The following is a 17,296-nucleotide window of genomic DNA, read 5'->3' as shown; positions in this document are numbered from 1 at the left end:
GCTCGGGAGAGCAATTTTAGGGTCGCAGCAGAGTTGCACAAACAGCACAGTGTTTCTGTACATCCTTGCCAGCCTCCCAAATGCTGACATCAGGCCCAGTCAGGTCCAGAGCATCTTTAAAAATCTCCTCTCCAGTATCTGAGGCTAGCAGCTGCTCCAACCAAGAAGAGGTCCCTGCAGGAAAGGGGTGCCCACACCTATCCCCAGGGCATAAGGGATTTGGGAAGAAGGGCAGATTCTTGCAAAGGTCTAGAGCAGAAAGCTTAATGCCCCTCAGATGCAGCTACAGGTCCGCAGGCCCCGGGGCCACAAGGTCCAGGTACACCTGGGACTTGATCATGCAGACGGGGATGCCCTGGTCATTTCTCAGGACATCCCACCCCAGAGCTTGCTCTCTGCACACCAATGGAAGGGGGTGAGTTGGGAGTGAGGATGTGCTAAGGGGGCCAAGGAAGCCATAGAGCAGCTGGAAGCAGAGGAGCCATCTATCTCCGGGGGGGGGGGGGGAAGTTGTTACCCCCTCACTGGGGCAGCCATTGACCTTCCTGATGTAGTGAGGACAGCAACCTTCTCACCCCCAGGGCTTTGCAGGTCACTAGGGGGCCCAAGCCTTCTCCCACTCCTTCAAGTCAGCCCCAGGTCCATCACCTTCCTCTGATCCAACCCAACCACCTTCCAAGTGGCCAGGAAACAGCCCCCCTTGGCTGACCCTCTTCCTCTTTCTGGAGTTCCCAAAGGCTTGGTCATCCCCCTCCCCCAGCCTCGCCTGCCTGTCCTCAGAAATAAGTCTGTCTCCTTCCTGATAAGCCCTGGGGGAGTTGGGCACCTAGCAGCCAGGTGCTGATCCAATTAGCCAGGAAAGTGATCGCAGGTGTGAGGACTGATGCTCCAGCTGCAGGAAGCTGAGGACCCTGGACCAGGCCCTGGACCCAGTGTGTAGAGGGAACACAGGTGAGGAGAGGCACAAAGGTGGCTGCCCAGGCCCGCCTGAAACTCCCAGAAGGGACTCAGATTGCCACTAGCTGCACGGGGAAGGGTCACCCCATCTTGCTCTTTGCAGAGGAAGCTTCTCTGCCCCCTTCAGTGAGGGAGAGCAGCCTCACCCTGGGGAGTTCCCCTTCAGTAGATGGCCCGGCCCAGCTCTCTGCTAGAACCACCCCAGCAGCTCCTTTAGGCCTCCCTGGGCCCCCTCACTGCCTCCCAGTGAGGACACAAATCCACCAAGACATAGACATATGGGGGGCTAACTGGGGGGAGGGCCAGGAACCTCTTGGGTGGTCATGACTTCTTAAAGCATTTTATGTAAATTTTCTTTAATTTGAAAACTAAATAGCTATCATAATCCCAAATCCCTTCCTATCAGCTGATTGTATGCATTTAAACAACCATTTAAGGCCTTCTGGGCCTGGGTTTCCCCCATCAGGAGAGCGGAGTAGCAACAGCTCCTACTTCCTGGAGGGTTGTGAAGATTACAACACGGGGACACTCGCAGAGCACACCGCAGGCCCGCCCTGAGCGGCCATCCGCAGCCCCTGACTATCGGAGAGAAGAAAGGCCCGCTGGCAGGCGTGGACTGGACACGGTCTTTCTGGAGGTCAAGGCTGGAGGTGGGTCCAATTTTTAAGCACCTTCTTGCCAGCGGTGTGACCTCCATTCTTCACCTCTCTGTGCCTCAGTGTCCACACTTGCAACGGGGGCCAGTAGTGACTGTTTCCGTGGTCACCATGAGGATTAAACTGAATGGACAGGAAGCACTTTGAATGATGCCCGGGACTAAGTGTTTGCTTGATGTCTGTGAACTGACCCCATGATTCTGCTTTTCCAATTCTAAGTCCAATCTTCAATTTTCCAGTTCCTCCAGGGCGCTACAAAAGCCACAAACTGTCTGCTGCCTCAGTGTTTGTCACAGTGAAGAATGAGCCTAAACACCACGTGCAGGACAGGGGACGAGGGGCGGGAGCTCAGCACACAAGGGCGCTCGCAGTCACTAGAAAGGCCTGGCCTGGCCTGGCCTCGAGGCCTGTCCGAGACGTGCCTCAAGTCAGCAAGAATAAAGGACGGACTGACAAAACCATACACATAATACCATTGGAGCTTAAAAAGATTGTCAGGATTGCAAAAAATTTCTAAAGGATTTTCCACCAACTGCTCATTTCTGGAGCAAGGGACTTCTCTGTAATTCCTGTTTGGGTGTTTTTTTACTGTGAGACAATCTTTTTTTTTTTTTTGACGAATAATAATATAACAGTAGAGATCATGGAAATGCAAACGGCCCTCATTGCTCTCCTTGGAGGCAGTGGGAAGGAATCCCCAGGAAGGGACCCTCTCCAGAAAGGGGGCAAGCTGGGCTCCCGGGGTCAGATTCCAGGCGGTGAGCTGGAAAGGGCCGTCATGTACTTTGCACAGGGAGCTCAGAGCGTGACATGTGACTGGGACATGCTGGGTGATCCGAGAGCTCGGCTGGGAGCTGCTGCGGTGCAGAGGCGGGCGGGCGGGCGGGCGAGTGGCCCTCCGAGCCCTGCCTCAGTCCAATCGGTCGCCTCGGGAGACCTGCCCACTGCCTTTCCCCAGACCAGGGAAGCGGATTCGGAGCAAGCAAGGAGGTTCCCCCACCTGCCCGGGTGTGTTTCAAGTCGGGAAAGAACAAGAGGATGGGAGCGCAAGCTACTCTGACCTTCCTTTCCTGCCTGGCTTCCTCCACAAACCTTCCTCACACGCTGGCACAGGCGGGGTCAGAGGGAGGGTGCTAGGCTTGCCGCGGGCGGGATGAGCCGAGGAGCCCTGTCTAGGGCTCAGTTATGTCCCTGAAAAAGTGCAGTCAGGACCCTGAGACTCAGAGATGGAGGTAATTTACCCCAACCACAGTGCTCGTAAGCGGTGACATCTACACATTTGTGACTATACGTCTTTTGTGACTATACGTCTTTTGTAAAAAAATGACACTTTCTGTGAATTGTAAAAGCTGGGATTTCCAACTCACTCTGTGTCGAAACCATCACTAAACAAAATCATAAATAAACCAGCAACACCCAAGAGTGTCATCATCGACCAGCTCTTTGGAGATTCATTTCATTGACCAGCACTGATCACCTACACCCGCCAGGCCGTCCGCGCTCTAGTCTGGAGACGCCTGCTGTCACGCCTGCTGTCACGCCTGCAAGGACCCCAGCCAGGATTTCCGAGTGAGTGCGGGTGAATGACAATGCTGGGCCTATATTTTTAACACTGGAAAATTGCCCTAAATTTTCTGGGTCAAAAATCTAGAAGATGTGCCCTCTGGATGAGTTAGCAACTAGAAGACAGAAACGCAAACAGGTGAATGATAGAACCGTTCACCCTTGGCCTATAAAACCTCAGTCTACTGCATTGCAGCCTTGACCTAAGATCGTTCAAGATAACAATCAACATGGACTTCCTTCTGCACAGCTCTGCAGCTTACTTTGACCTAATTCACAAAACGAAGATGGAATGATGGATGGAGAGAGGGATCGGCAGGTAAAAAGAAAAAATAAGTTTGGTGAAACGTTCACTACAGAACCTAGGCCTTGGGCACCTGAGTATTCGTTGTACCATTTTCTTCCCTTTTCTATATCTTAGACATTTTTCACCAGAGAAGGAACAAACTCGACTTCCTTACAGAGCAGGCCCTTAGCGAGCGGGCCGCCATCGCGCGTGTCTAGCTCTTCGTGAGCTCGCGGATCCTAGCATCTATTTTTCGTCTTGTGACTCCAAATAGGACATGAAATGGAGAAAGCCTGTCCAGTGGAGGAAAGCCAGCTCACACTCTCACGTGGAGAAAATCGATTATTTTGCAGAGTAGACTTGGTACATTCTTTGCATTTCATTGGGGGTTGGGGCGAGGGGATTCAATTTGGAGACTCGGGTCACCAAGCCGGTCCAAGCTGCTTCATTGGGGGTAATTGAGCTGGGGAAGATGTCAAGGGGCTCTCAGCAGACAACCCCCTGCTCAGAGCCCGCCACCCGTGTGAACAGGATGCATGGAAACCCATTCTGATTTTAAAATCCCTCTTCTAAGGAGCCCTGCATTTCTTCCCTTCCTGAGATTAGAAAGCTTAGGCAAGAAGTTCATCCTTTGGGCCACCCTAAATCTGCCATATTGGGGCATGGCCTGCAGACTCTAAGATCCATGCCTGCTGACATTGCGCCCTTATAAAGTTCCCTCCCCGGGAGAGAAGGCTGCCAGTGACTTGCTTCTAGCCAGCAGAATGTGGCAAAACTGATGGATGTCACTGTCTGATTAGGCAGCAAACGACTGGAGGCCGTCATGAGCAGACACTCCTTGGCTCTCTATTGCCTTCTGGGCTCACAGCTTGGATGATGTAAGCAGCCACTTGAAATGGGCCACAGGCAAGGAGGTAGGGTCCTCAGCTCAGCAGGGACTGAGGATAAGGAGCTGAGTCCTGCTAACCACCTGAGTGAACTTGGAGGATTATCCAAACCTGATTGAGCTTTCGGATGTGATCGCAGCCTCTGCCAGTCGTTTGTGGCAACCTTGACAGACGCCCAGGGAGAGGACCCAACTAAGCCACCCTGGGACCCCAGACTTTCAGAAATTGGGAGATAATAAATGTGTGTGGCTTTAAGCTGCTCAGTGTATATTGTTTATCATGCAGAAATACGTACCTAGCTCATTTTTGTTCTGCTTTCAAAGAGATGACTGCTTACTTACCAGAACCTGGACATCACTCTTTGGCCAGCTCATCTTTAGAATAAAATTCCAGATCAGCAAATCCAGGGGTTGAAATCTCAAAGCCTCCAGTGCTCAGCGGGGAGACTGAAGGACACAGAAGGGCAGATGGGCTGGAAGCAGGATAAAGGTCCTTGTCCACAGGCACCAGGACCCTCCCATTGTGCATCAGGAAATGTGGGCCCAGTTGCCAGAGCCTTCCAAGATGCTAAAGAGAGCAGGACCTCTCTTTATGGCCCTCTTTTCCACCCACCACCTCCCCCCAGCTCCCAGCTCTCTGCTCTCTAGCCTCTCCCACCTTATGAAGTCACCACGTTTCTTCGGGGCATTTGCACATGCTCTGTTTGCCTGGAGCTCCCTCTTCCTTGTTTTGGGCCAGGTAGCCTCTCAGAGCTCCACTTGGGACTCACCTTCTCCATGAAGAATTCCCTGACTTCCCAGAGGAAATAAGAGGCCCCCTCCCCACCCACACCCCACTACACACATCCTATGGTCTGAACACTTACCCCATCTTTATTCTGTGTGACTGATGGATGTCTGTCCACCAGACTAGACTATGAGCCTCTCAAGGGCAGGACTACATCCCCAGAGAGATGATCCCAAAGTCAGCACCACATGAAGAGCAGCGCCCAGGGGAATGGGCCCACTAGCCCACAGGCCAACCTACCAAGTCCATGCACGGTGTCCACACCGAGTGGGGGCCGTGAACTGGCTCAATCAGGAAACACGGGGGGCGGGGCACAGTGGGAGAATGCCAAGAGATGGCCAGTCTTGCGGAAGGGTGGGCAGCAGGGGACATGCAGTGGGACAGGCTGTGTGTCCTCCGGCCAGATTGAACGCTGCCGCCAGCAGGAAGGACCCCAGCAGCGCAGCTTAAGCGCACCACCTGCTCCTTCGCCTGCAGAAAGCAGAACTGCCCTCATCACCCAGGGAGCTGCTTCCCTCACAACTCCTACGTGGTCCTGGGGTGGAGGCGTGCGAAGTCCTGTGCTCAGATCTCCCAGCCACGGTGTAGGGCTTGAGACTCATAGTCCATAGCCTGGAGCCCGGGGTCTTTGCAAAGAGCTCTTAGCATTGCAGGGACTTGGTTACATTACCAAAGTGGGGCGCAGCACCCACAGTTGTCAATGTATGGTGACCTCAACCCCATCAACAGTGTGCACAGTTGACCCTCCTGTGCAGCAGCCTGTGCTCCCCTGGGAGGCTTGGGGGACCCATCAAGGCCCCCCAGCCTCTCTGCCTGCGGCTGCAGGCCTCCCCGCCCCGGATCCTGGTCTCCCTCATGTTGTCCTTCCTCTTCTCCTCTTCGGGTCTGTCTTTTTCCTGTTTCCTAGGAGAGAGAAGTGGGCACCCATAAAAGCCCAGAGAGGGAAATCAGACATCAAGCATCCCCCGCTGCGTGAGCAAGGCAGCTCACTTAGCCTCTCTGCGGTTCAGTTTGCTTTTCTGGAAAATGGGGCTAACAGTTCCTATTCGTGAGGAGTCTCAGCCTGCGGCCCACGCAGAGCCCTTAGGAAACACTTGTGGGTGCTGGCTGCTCTCCCAGCCTTTCCCTCCCTTCCCGCACCCTGCCTGTCAATGCCACTGCCACGGGCCACCTGGAGGCAAAAGAGGACACCAGCCAGCCCTGGGCTGGACGCCTGAGGTCCTCTGCAGAGTGACGGCTGAACGCTTCACACGAGGTCCGCCCCAGTGAAACTCCTGCCTGCTTCCCCGTGCAACTCCTGCCTGCTCGGCCAGGTTCAGAGACTATAAATACCACCAGTGGCGGGAATCAAAGGCCAGGCCCGGTAATGACTACCCCTCCGCGGGCCCTCGTCTGGGCAGGTTCCAACCTGCCAGCCAGGCAGGCACTCCTGCTAGGCGAGGCTGCAGCGAACAGGCCCGCCCCGCGAGACGCACGCAAGTCAGCTTAAGGAGAGTGAGCTCGTGGGGCTGCGCTGTCAGCCGTCTCGGGCCCAGGCTGCACCCTTAAAGCAGAAATGGAACACAAGTCAGGGGAGGACCTTCAGAGGACGCCAGGAACCCCCCAAGCTGAATTTAGCAGGTGGAGGAGTTGGAAGAGCCCACTGCCCTAGCCATCCCAGGACGCGGCGGGTTGAGATCTGTCTCCTTGGCATCTCTGCCGTCCAGGCCGCTGTCTCTGAGCTATTTGTGTAAAATGCTTACTAGCACGTGACACCGAGGTCACACCCCGCCATGTCCTTGCATAACTGGGGACTCTCTTAGGAAGACACGGGAGCTTGTTCAGGCATCCGGAAGGCGCGGGATACAGTTTTGTGACCTGGCTGGAGGCTTCGGAGCCAGCCCTGGGGTCAGGGGTGGGATCTGAGTGGTGGAGAAGCAGCACAGAGGGCTTCCTCGGGCTTTCAGTATCACGGCGGAGGTGCGAGCTCAGCTCCCTGTGCCCTCTCCCTGTCTCCTCTCACAGGCACCTGCGGGGCGCTAAGGGCAGCAGCTCTGAGGGCGGCGGCTCTGACTGCTTGCAAGATTGCTCAGTTTCCTGGTCTGCTGAATGGGGACTCCGATGGCTCCCGCCTTAGCAGGGCAGCTGTACGGACCATGGATGGCTGCTGGGCCATGTCTGTCCCACGCAGCATCTCATCCTTGCTTTAAGTGCCTCGCCTTGCCCGCAGCACCCACTGAGACAGGCCCTGATATGCTCCCTGCTTTACAGGTGGGGAAACTGATGCCCAGGGAGCCTGAACAACCTGCCCAAGGTCACGGACCTAGCAAGGGTTGTGGTCAGGGAACCCAGGCGCTTGGCCCCAGAGCCAGCTTCCTAACCATGGCCCCACTGGCCCCTAGTTCACAGGGTAATGTGCGGCCCCTCATTGGCACCCAGCCACGCACACATGGAGCCCCGGCCCATTATTCACACCCCCCATAGGACACCATGCCCACCACAGGCTGGTCATCAACACCAGGTGAATGGGCCGAGGAAAGTGTGCAAGTGCTGGCATGGCACCTGCAGTGCCCAGGGAATAAAGCAGAGGACTTACAACACCTCTGGAAGTTTCCATTCTGGTGGGAGGGGACAGGCGACACGCTGGGAGTCAGAGTATTAGCTATAATGTCAGGCGGTGGCATGATGGGAATTAAGGAGAAACGATGGGCAGGAATTTTAAAGGGGAATAATTTATAGTTTGTTTGAAAATGTGAGCTTTTTAGAATGCAAGGGACAGTGAGAAAAGTCCCAGCAGGAATGTATTTGTGACTTGGCCTTTGGATCAAATGGCTTGGCCGCCACAAAGCAGTGAGAGCTCACCAGGGGTGCGAGTGGTAACACAGATGGCTGAGGCGGTCGACCTGGGGGTGCCACCCTTACCCCCCATTTGCTTGCTCTCAGGCACAGGGTGAGGGCAGGGACCTGCCCCAGCAGACGCCACCTCCAGGTGTCCCAGCTGCCCGTGTGGCTGACCTGGGACAGGGTTTCTCAGGTCCTGCAGCAGGCCCACTCCTGAGGGAGGGCAAGGAGGGCTCCTAAAAATGACGCTGGGCCTCCCCTGGTGGCGCAGTGGTTGAGCGCTGGGCTGCTAAATGCCCGCAGCCTCTGCAGCGCCCGTTCGATCCCCGGCTGCTCCCCGGCCACCGGAGGAAGGTCCCACATGGCGCGCAGACCTCTCCTGCCGCCCGCTGCTCCCCTCAGCAGTGTATTTTGTCAGTCTGCCTGTTCTGCTCTCCGCTCTGGCTCTGGTGAATTCTCTCACCCTCTCGTGCTTCTGACTGTACCCAGGGCTTGTATAAATAAATAAATAAATCTTTAAAAAATAAAATAAAAATAAAAATGAGACTGTCACCTGCTACCAGGAGCTAAGAATCCAGAAGTGCGAGGCAGAATGGGCAGCAGGGTCAAAGCGATGTTGGCTGCAACACGGGGAGCGATGCAGGTGGGCTTTGACCCAGGAAGACAAAGAGCAAAGAGATGCTGTCCAAGTGAGGGCACCTGCTGCGGCTGAGCTCACCCCATCGCCACTGAGAGGTAACAAGAGCATAAGCATCCACAGTGACAATGGCGGCTAATTTTTACAGGCGCTTACAACGTGCCTAAGCCCGACATGCATTAACACGCTTAATCCTCCCAGCAGCCCGGGCGGCAGGCACTTTCCCATCCCCGTCTCAAAGACAGAGAAAGTGAGGCGCAGAGAGCTCATAACTGGCCCGCGGTCACACAGCTAGTAGTCAGTAGCAAAACTTGGGGTGACACCGGGAACCCTGGCCTCAGAGCACATGAAAACCAAACCGTGTCTGCAGCTGGGCAGAGGGAGGTTTTCCTGCTTCTGGTCCCAATGGCCCAGCCTTGAACCACACTTTTGACAGAGACACCAAACCAAGTGCCCCCACCCCGCACGCCCATGGTAGAAGCAGAAGCGGTCGGACATCGAAGCCCTGTGGCTGGGACCATCACCCCGCCTCTCCACCCACAGATCTGGCGGTGCCCCCTCTGCTACTCTCTTCCCAGAACCGACCTTGTCTGGACAACATGCTAATGAGTTTGCCACGGAGGCTGACATGGCTGGCGGTGCTCCTTAGCGAACCCACCTTCTCAATAGAGAAGCAGCACTGGCAAGCAAACTCGAGGGACAGGAGCCAGGGGGAGGCCTAGTGGCCTTGGGGTCATTGCAGTTCAAGGGGACACCTGGAGGGTGCATGAAACAGATCGGAGGCTTGGGGCTGGTTTTCCAGTAGTTAGAGGGAAGCAGTGTTCAGGGGAGGGCGCGGGGGGAGGGTCCCTCTCTTGTGGACTGCTGTGCCCATAGCAGTGGCCAGGAGAGAAACCCCCCAAGCGCCCCCAAAGGCGTCAGAGCCCACCTCTGTTTAAAGAAAGGCAGCTGAGCGAGCGCATGGGGTGAGGGGAGAGAAAGCCTCCACCCCCTTACAGGAGCCATCAGCAAACTTCTAAGAGCCACCCACTCTGGTTTTCATTCGGCAGCAGATCAAGGGTCCGAAAGCAAACCAGGAAAGAGGGTTCCTGCTTAGGAGCTACAAACCCCCAGAGCCAGGGCCGTGGGGGGACAGAGTCTCAGCACAGATCTCCCCGCTGACTCCCACGGCTTGAGGCTCGTATAGAGGAGGTGAAGGTCCCCTAGTGCGGGAGACTGAAGTGGGATTATGGGAGGGACCAGCTTTTTCACCCCTTGTGCAACAGGCGGGGGCTCCGCTCCCATTCCCAGCTGGGCTGTCTCTGGGCGTCCAGACAGACACACTGACCTAGCCCGTCGTGTGCAGGAGAATATCTAAGTGCCTGCAACTTTTTTGCTTTTCCAAACAGTGAGGCAATGAATAACCCTGTGCTAGTGTTTACGGACACTGAATGTTCTAGAAGAAACATTTGGCACCACCAGAGGCCTGAGGAATAACGATCGCTCCCCCGGAGAGCCTTCGCTGCAAATCTTTGTGTCCTCCGTGCACGAGACCCATGCAGCCTCAGGAAAGCGGGGACGCCCGCACAGATGAGGGCACTGGGGCTCAGGGAGGCTGGGAGGCCGGCTCCGTCCCAGACCAGTCAGCGATGGGCCATCCCTGCGCAGAACTAGGCCTCTGCTCATCCAGCAGCGGGGCCTCCGTGGGAGGCAGGCATAGAGCCCAGGGCCAGGTTAGCCTCAGGCAGAGGCACAGCATGAAAGTCACTCTTCTGGGCTGGAAAGAGGCAACGAGGCTCTCTCCTTCTCCCTCCATCAGGGGGCTTCAGAAAGCCGGGAGCAAAGTTGCCCCAGCTGACTTGCCAGGCACCCCCGAGCAGTGGCTGGGGAGAAGCATGTCCTCAGTGTGCCAGACGTGCCTGGCCGGCCTCATGAAGTCCCAGCTTCCCCCCATCACCAGCATGCCCTGGAGGGCCTGTCTGGCCTCATCCTCCCTCTGCCCGGTGGAGACTCCAGCATCACTTGCACCTGTGATCGTTGCGGGTGTAAAATAAGATGCCCCCCTCCCTTAGCACGGGATTTGGCACCCAGCCCCTGGCGCCCCTCGTTCTTTCCTGTCCCGGTTCCTCTGTCTGCCCCCAGGCCCCATCCCCACCCGTGGTGGACGTTCAGCTGTCCCTGGTCGTAAGCAGCAGGGCCCAGGAAGGCCTTGCAGGTCAGGGTCACAAGTAGCTCTGCCCATGAACAGGCTGACGCGGAGATTAAGAAAAGGGCTTCCGCTGTCCACTCAATGTTTTGGTTTCCTTCCAGACCGGTGGGCTGGCTCTGGCCAAGGAAGAGGGAATGGGCAGGGGAGGTGTGACTTCTGAGTGGAACTGCAGGGCCACTGGGGCGCACTGGGCGAAATACAAGTAGAAATGGCCCCTGGGCCCGCCTGGGCCTCGGAGGGACCATGGAGCCCCTGGCAAGGCCAGCAGACGTGTTGCCTGTGTGAGAGGTGAGACTTCCCTGTGCCCATACACTGAAGAGTCTGGGCTTGCTCGTTACAGCAGCCTGACTGAGCCTAATCCTGGGGTCTGAGGACTCAGGGGGCATTTGAGCAGAAGACTAGAGGAGATAAGGGCAAAAGTCCCAGGACTGCGCCCGGGAAGAGAGTTTCAGGAGAAGGCACAGAGGTGCAAAGGCCCTGAGACAGCAGCGGGTGGTGGATTTCAGGAACAACCAGGAGGCCCGTGGCGGCTGGAGGGGCTCCAGTAGCAGGAGCTGGGGGCAGGTGGGGGGAGCTGGGGGCGGTGGGAAGGGGGAGGCCTGAGAATGTCCCTGCGGGTCATTCTATGGCCAAGCTCAACAATCAGTGGATCTGGGGAGGGGAGGGGGTCCAGACTCACCGGCACACCTGTCCTTCCAGAACTGTTTCCAGTTCAGCCTCCAAGCCATGGCCCCCTCCATCCACACGGGCAGTGGGCTGGAGCACTTTGCACACTCCCCCAACCCAGGGGCTCCCCATCTCCCCGGCAGGGACCTTCCAGCTGGCCTGGAGTTTGGCTGCTGGTCCTGGCCAGTTTGGGCTTGGGCGGCTTTCCGAGCGCCCCCTCAGCGTCTGTCTGTGAAGATGTCTCGGCTGCGTGAGCCTCCCGGGGCTGCTCTGTCCATCCCCGCATCCGCTCAGCTGAGTTTCTCTATTTACTTCAGCAGTAAACAGCAGGGCAAGGCAGGGTTCTGTGGTATTTCCACAACTCTCGCTGCTTGTGCCAAAAACTAATAAGATGCAGAGATGACGAGGGGAGAAATGAGGGCCCGTGACCCCAGCAGAGCGGAGCGTGAGGCTCTGAAACACTCACACAGAGCCTGTTGCTGCTGCAGGAACCCCCTGGCGGCCCCAGCAGCCCCGGGAGCCAGAGGCATGAACAGGTCTGGCCACACTGGTGAACAGCGCTGGCACGGCCCCACCAGCCTCTGTTCTCGGTTTTGCTGTTCAGAGCACCCCACAGCTGCCTGCAAACGCCAAAGGACCATCTCTCGCCTTTCCCGGTCCAAGGGTTCTGAAGGGAAACCTGAAGCCCCTGCTCCCTCCTGCCCCCCACACCTTGCATCCGGCGGCGGAGGATGAGGCCAGCTGCAGAATTTCTCCTGTCTGATGTCCCACACCTGCTGTTGCAACCCGCTTTGCGTTTGTCATGTGACACCAGCTGGGCCAATGCAGGATGCCCGGCACTCTTAGGGGACCCATGTGGGAAAGATGGGGTCTGACTGCTTGGCTCGCTCAGATGACAGGGTGCGAGCACGCAGCTGTGGGGACCAGCTCAGCCGCCGGTGCCGAGCACCTGCCTGAGAAGACAGTGCAAGGAAAGCAAAGAGGCGGGTGCAAGGACAGCTTTCTAGAAGTGACGTTGGAGCTCCTGGATCCAGCTAAGCCTGAAGTCCCTGGATTTCAGAGATTTGAGAGATGATATCATTTGCGTGGTTTCCAGTTACTCACAATCAATGCCCCCCTCCGACATATTCACATTCACACACCGGGAGACAGAGAAGACGGGCAGGGTGTGGTGAGGAATGACCGTTGTGCAGGATGGAAAAGGGGAGAAGACAAGTGTGTCTTCTCAGAGGGCAAGGCGGTCTGAGAATCACACACACGGCTCTCTCCGTACCAAGGCCCGACTCCTCACCACACCTTACACAGCCCCAGCTCTTGGGTCTCATCTATTTTGACCCCCTTGATCCTTCTGTTCCAGCCACACACACTCTATGTTCCTTTTCCATGTGACCAATGACACCAAATTTAGGGGCTTCATGCCACACCTCCAGCAGCTCATAGTTCTGAAGGCTGGAAGTCTAGCAGGCCGTGCTGGGTTCTTTGCTCGGGCTGCAATCGGGTGTTAGCTGGGTGAGTTCTTATCTGGAGCTGAAAGTTCTCTTTTGAGTTCATTCCTTTTGAGTTCATTCCTTTCAGAATTCAGTTCCTTGTGGTGGAGAATTATAGTCTCCATCTCCTTGATGGTGTTCAACCAGGGGCAGATCTCAGGTCCTGGAGGTCACTTTGTCTCATGACGCCCTCTGTCCTCAACCAGCAACAGCACAGAGACTCTTGTGCTTGGAATCCCTGTCTCCAGCTCCTGCCACCAGCCTCGGGAACTCTGCTCTTCACCCTGATTAGGTCAGGCCCGCCAGGCTCGTCTCTGCATCGTATGGCCAAGTGACTTGGACTTTAACTGCAAATGCAAAGTCCCTTTACAGAAGTAGCTGGATTCCTATTTGCTTGAATAACCAGAAGATGGGGCTCACGAGGGACTGGCTTTAGGATCCCACTGACCTTAACTTCTGTGTTCCTCAAACATCCCCCCACACTCTCCTTTCCAGCCTGTACTTGCTGTTCCCGTAACTAAGAAAGCTCTTCCTGCAGGCAGCCATGTGTCTCCCCCTTCACTTTATCCTGCTGTCCCTACAAAGGCCACCTCTTCACAAATCTCCCCCCAACAGAAAGACTGCTCTCCTCACTCTGTCTCCCCTTACTCCACTCCTTTCTTCTCCCTAGCTTGTGTTCTAGTGCAGATTTATTTGCTCTCCCCTGGGGACAGGGCCTGGCACAGAGCAGATGCTGATAAATATTTGTTGAACAAAAGGACGAACATGTTCCTTAAACTCCTTGATGGTCTTAATAGCCTCGCCGAGGCCTGTCTGGGGTTTATCTGCCTGCACCGGGCTCCACGGGAGGCCGAGCAGCTCTGAGGCCGGGAGCCCAGGCCCTGGAGCCAGCATGCCGGGTTCAGATCCCTTAGGCCCCCTTCATGTCCCAAAGCCCAAGTCTCCATCTGTGGCACGGGGAGAGAATTAGTGCCTGCCCCGAAGGGGGTCTGTAGTGGAGCAGTGACGCCCAAATCAAGACCACGAGGGACGCTACCTCGCATCATCAAGTGGCCAAAAGATTGTGTTTTGTCGTGGGTACCCAGGGATGGAGGGGATGGGACTTGCTCAGGCCCACGGCACCGCAACTGCTGAGAGCTCATCTGGCAAAATGCGGTGGCAACAAAGATGTGAGTGCCCTGTGCGCCTGCCGCCAGACACCGAGAGTGCTTTGCAGACATTACTCATTTTATCTGTAGCTCCATTTCACAGGTAAGAACGTGGAGGCCTGGGAGGTTGACAGCATTTGCCCGAGATGACACAGCTGGAGGTGGTGATGGTCGGACCTGCACCCTGGACCCTGGGGAGGGCACAGAGGGGAGGGGAGAGGCAGGAAGAGGAAGGAAAATAACCAAGGAGAGTGACAGCATCAACACCTCAAGAACAGCTCTCGCCTGCAAACTGCTAAGCCCGCAGCCGCAGCGTGACCAGGTGTGCACACGCTCGAGAAATGGAGACATGTGTCCAAGTAGTGCCAGACTGGAATGTCCATGGCATCATCGTACATAAAGGTGGAAACCACCTAAGTGTCCTCCGCTAGTGAATGGGTGAACAAGATGTGGTCCAGCCACACAGCCAAATGGTACTTGGCAAAAGAGCGTCACGTAGGCCCGCGCTGCCATGGGGACGCGCCTGCAAGTGGGCAGGGCCGGGAGGGAAGTCGTGGCCAAAGCCACAGGCCACCTGACACCACTGTCCAGAAGAGACCAAGCCTCAGGGTGACAAGGTGGTTGTCAGGGGTGGAGGAGGGAAGACCTGGCACTATGAATAAACCACTTATATGAAAAAAAGGTTAATATTGATAAATAATGAAAGTAGCCCTAATCCCATTATCATACCAAAATTTGTTGTTCACAATCATAATGTTGCCAGTTTCCATCACTGTTCGCCCACGGCTTGCTTTAGCAAAAGGATCCTCAAGACATTTGCCTCCTCTCTACCGTCAGGGACAGCCCCCGTCCCAGCAGCGCCCTTGTCCTGGACTCTGCAGACCCTGCCCCAGGCTCGCGCCTTCACCCTCACTCCCCTCCACGCAGGCTCCTTTCTTCATACAGACACCTCGTTTTCTTGCTCCACACCCACCGGCAGCCTCCCGCTGCCTTTAGACCAGGCTCTTACCTCCTGGGCCTTGTTTATTGGGTTGTCTCATTGTCTGCTGAGGGGTCCTGTCTGTGCAGCAAGGTATCGGGTCTCCACCCCCCAAGCATCAGCAGCAACCCAAGCGCAATGGCCAAAAATGTCTCCCAACATCCCCACTGGCCCACTAAGACCCCGATCGCCCTGGCTGGAATCTCTGCCATTGACTAAAGTCCAATCCCCCCCCCCCCTTTGGCCACACCCTCCATCTCTCCACCTCCCCAGAGCTTCTCCCCTCTGCACTGGCTCCTGTTTGTCCTCAGTCCTCACAGGCCAGGTGCTGTCTGCCCACCTTCCTTGCTGTTTCCTCCCGGGCCCTCCCTCTCCAACATCTGGATTTGTTTTCCTGGTAACACATCATTATTGAATTTGTCATGTATTTGGATTTCTCTTTATAATCTGTCTTTCCCAGTGAAATTCCAGCAATGTGTGTGCGGGCACTTGGTGAGCTCTGGGCACCGTGAAGGCAGCTGTCACCAAGCGCCTGTCGCTCCAGGTGAAGAAGGCCTTGTGGCTGTCACTGTGCTCGGGAGGGACCGACTAGCAGGGAAATACCTCAGCAGTTTTATCACCTCGGCTTTGAGCACCCGACATGCCTTCTGGTCTTTTGTAAAATGTCTCTTTCTATCAAAACCAGTTGCCAAGAAACCTCTAAAATGGAAAACAAACAGTAAAAGAAGAAAAAGAAGCAGCAGAGGGGGGAGGACAAGAATGACTTTAAAAGTTTTAAAGTCTCCTTCAATCAAAGCAAGTCTGTTCAGTGTTGACTGAGTTTTTTAAATAAAGCAGAGGCTCCCGGTTGGAGCAGGACTTGAAACCAGTCGTGTTGGGGTATCTCTAGGTCACAGCTTCAGCAATTCCAAAGAGGGGGTGTGAGGGGGAAAGCAATTAGCAGCCCAGTTGGGGTGTGAGGAAGAAAGAAATAAAAAACAGAGAGGATGAGTCAGGCTGGGTTGTAGCAGAAAAAACACCCTGTGCTAGCAAGCAGGGAGGGAACCAGGTTAAGGGCCCACTCCTGCAAGTGTTTGGGGTGCCCAGTGCAGAGTTGGGGTGCTTCTGAAGCTCCCGCAGGATCTCCTCCGAGTTGATCTGCTGCGAAGGGGTTATGAATTCTGCAGGGACTTTGCTGAGTGTGGCTGAATCCCCCAAGGCTCCTGGGCTGGACTACTTTTATTATTTATTTATTAACATTTTTTTTTCCATCTAATGTAAGAGGCTTATTGATGAGAGACTTCCGTTTATGAGAGGTTCATGCGAGTTCCGAACTTCTCAACATGGCGACCCCAGTCTTAGAAGCCCTGGAAGGTTATAACAGATCCTAAATATTTCAAACCACCTGTGAAATATATTTATTTTTAAAAAATCAAGCCAGAAAGAATCAGGTGCCCAAATCTAACCACCAATTTACAGGAAATTCCAAGGACAGGAAAACCTGTTAAGTAACACCACAGAGATGAAATCCACAAACTTAGTTATACAGAAGCCTCTGGGACAAAAGACAATGTGCCTTCAATAAACGCATTGCAAGGAAAAGAATGAGAGTCTAGAGAATTAAGGAGAGTCAAAAGATGGACAACCAACAGTGTTACACGGATGGACTTTTTTTGCACCTTGCTGAGAAATATAAAAACAATTTATAAAATAATTAGGGAAATTTTTACAGTGATGGAAATGGGCAACATTATGATTGTGAACAATAAATTTTGGTATAGTAGTAGGATTAAGGCTAGTTTTATTAACTTTTTTTTTCATATAAGAGGTTTATTAACAGCAACAGGTCTCTCATCTGGGGCCATGTGGTCCACCCAGACTTCACCTAGGACCAGAACCAAGTTCAGAGAAGTGTCCTATTCTCTCATGCTGACTCCAACAGGGTGAGTATATGGAGACACTGGTGTCATCCACATCCATGAATTCCACACACACACTCCTGTGTGTGCTCTCCCTGTGAGCCGGTCCTGCCCAGCACCTTGGTGACCCTAGCCAGCTTGATGGGCTGCATGTGGCTTATGTCCACAGTATTGGTATGATACTACCCAGAGACCTAGGTTACTTTTAAAGTGTTCTGATTTTTCAGAGATACATGTTCATATACTTATGGATGAAATGATCTGACAGCTGGAATTTGCTTTAAAACAATCTAGAGGGAGGGTTGAAAAGGAGGTGGGCATAAGTGAAGTTGGTCATG

The sequence above is a fragment of the Talpa europaea genome (genome assembly GCF_964194135.1).
Source record: "Talpa europaea genome assembly, chromosome: 11".
Classification (NCBI taxonomy): domain Eukaryota; kingdom Metazoa; phylum Chordata; class Mammalia; order Eulipotyphla; family Talpidae; genus Talpa; species Talpa europaea.
The sequence above is the reverse complement of the archived record's forward strand: the minus strand, read 5'-3'. Positions refer to the sequence as shown.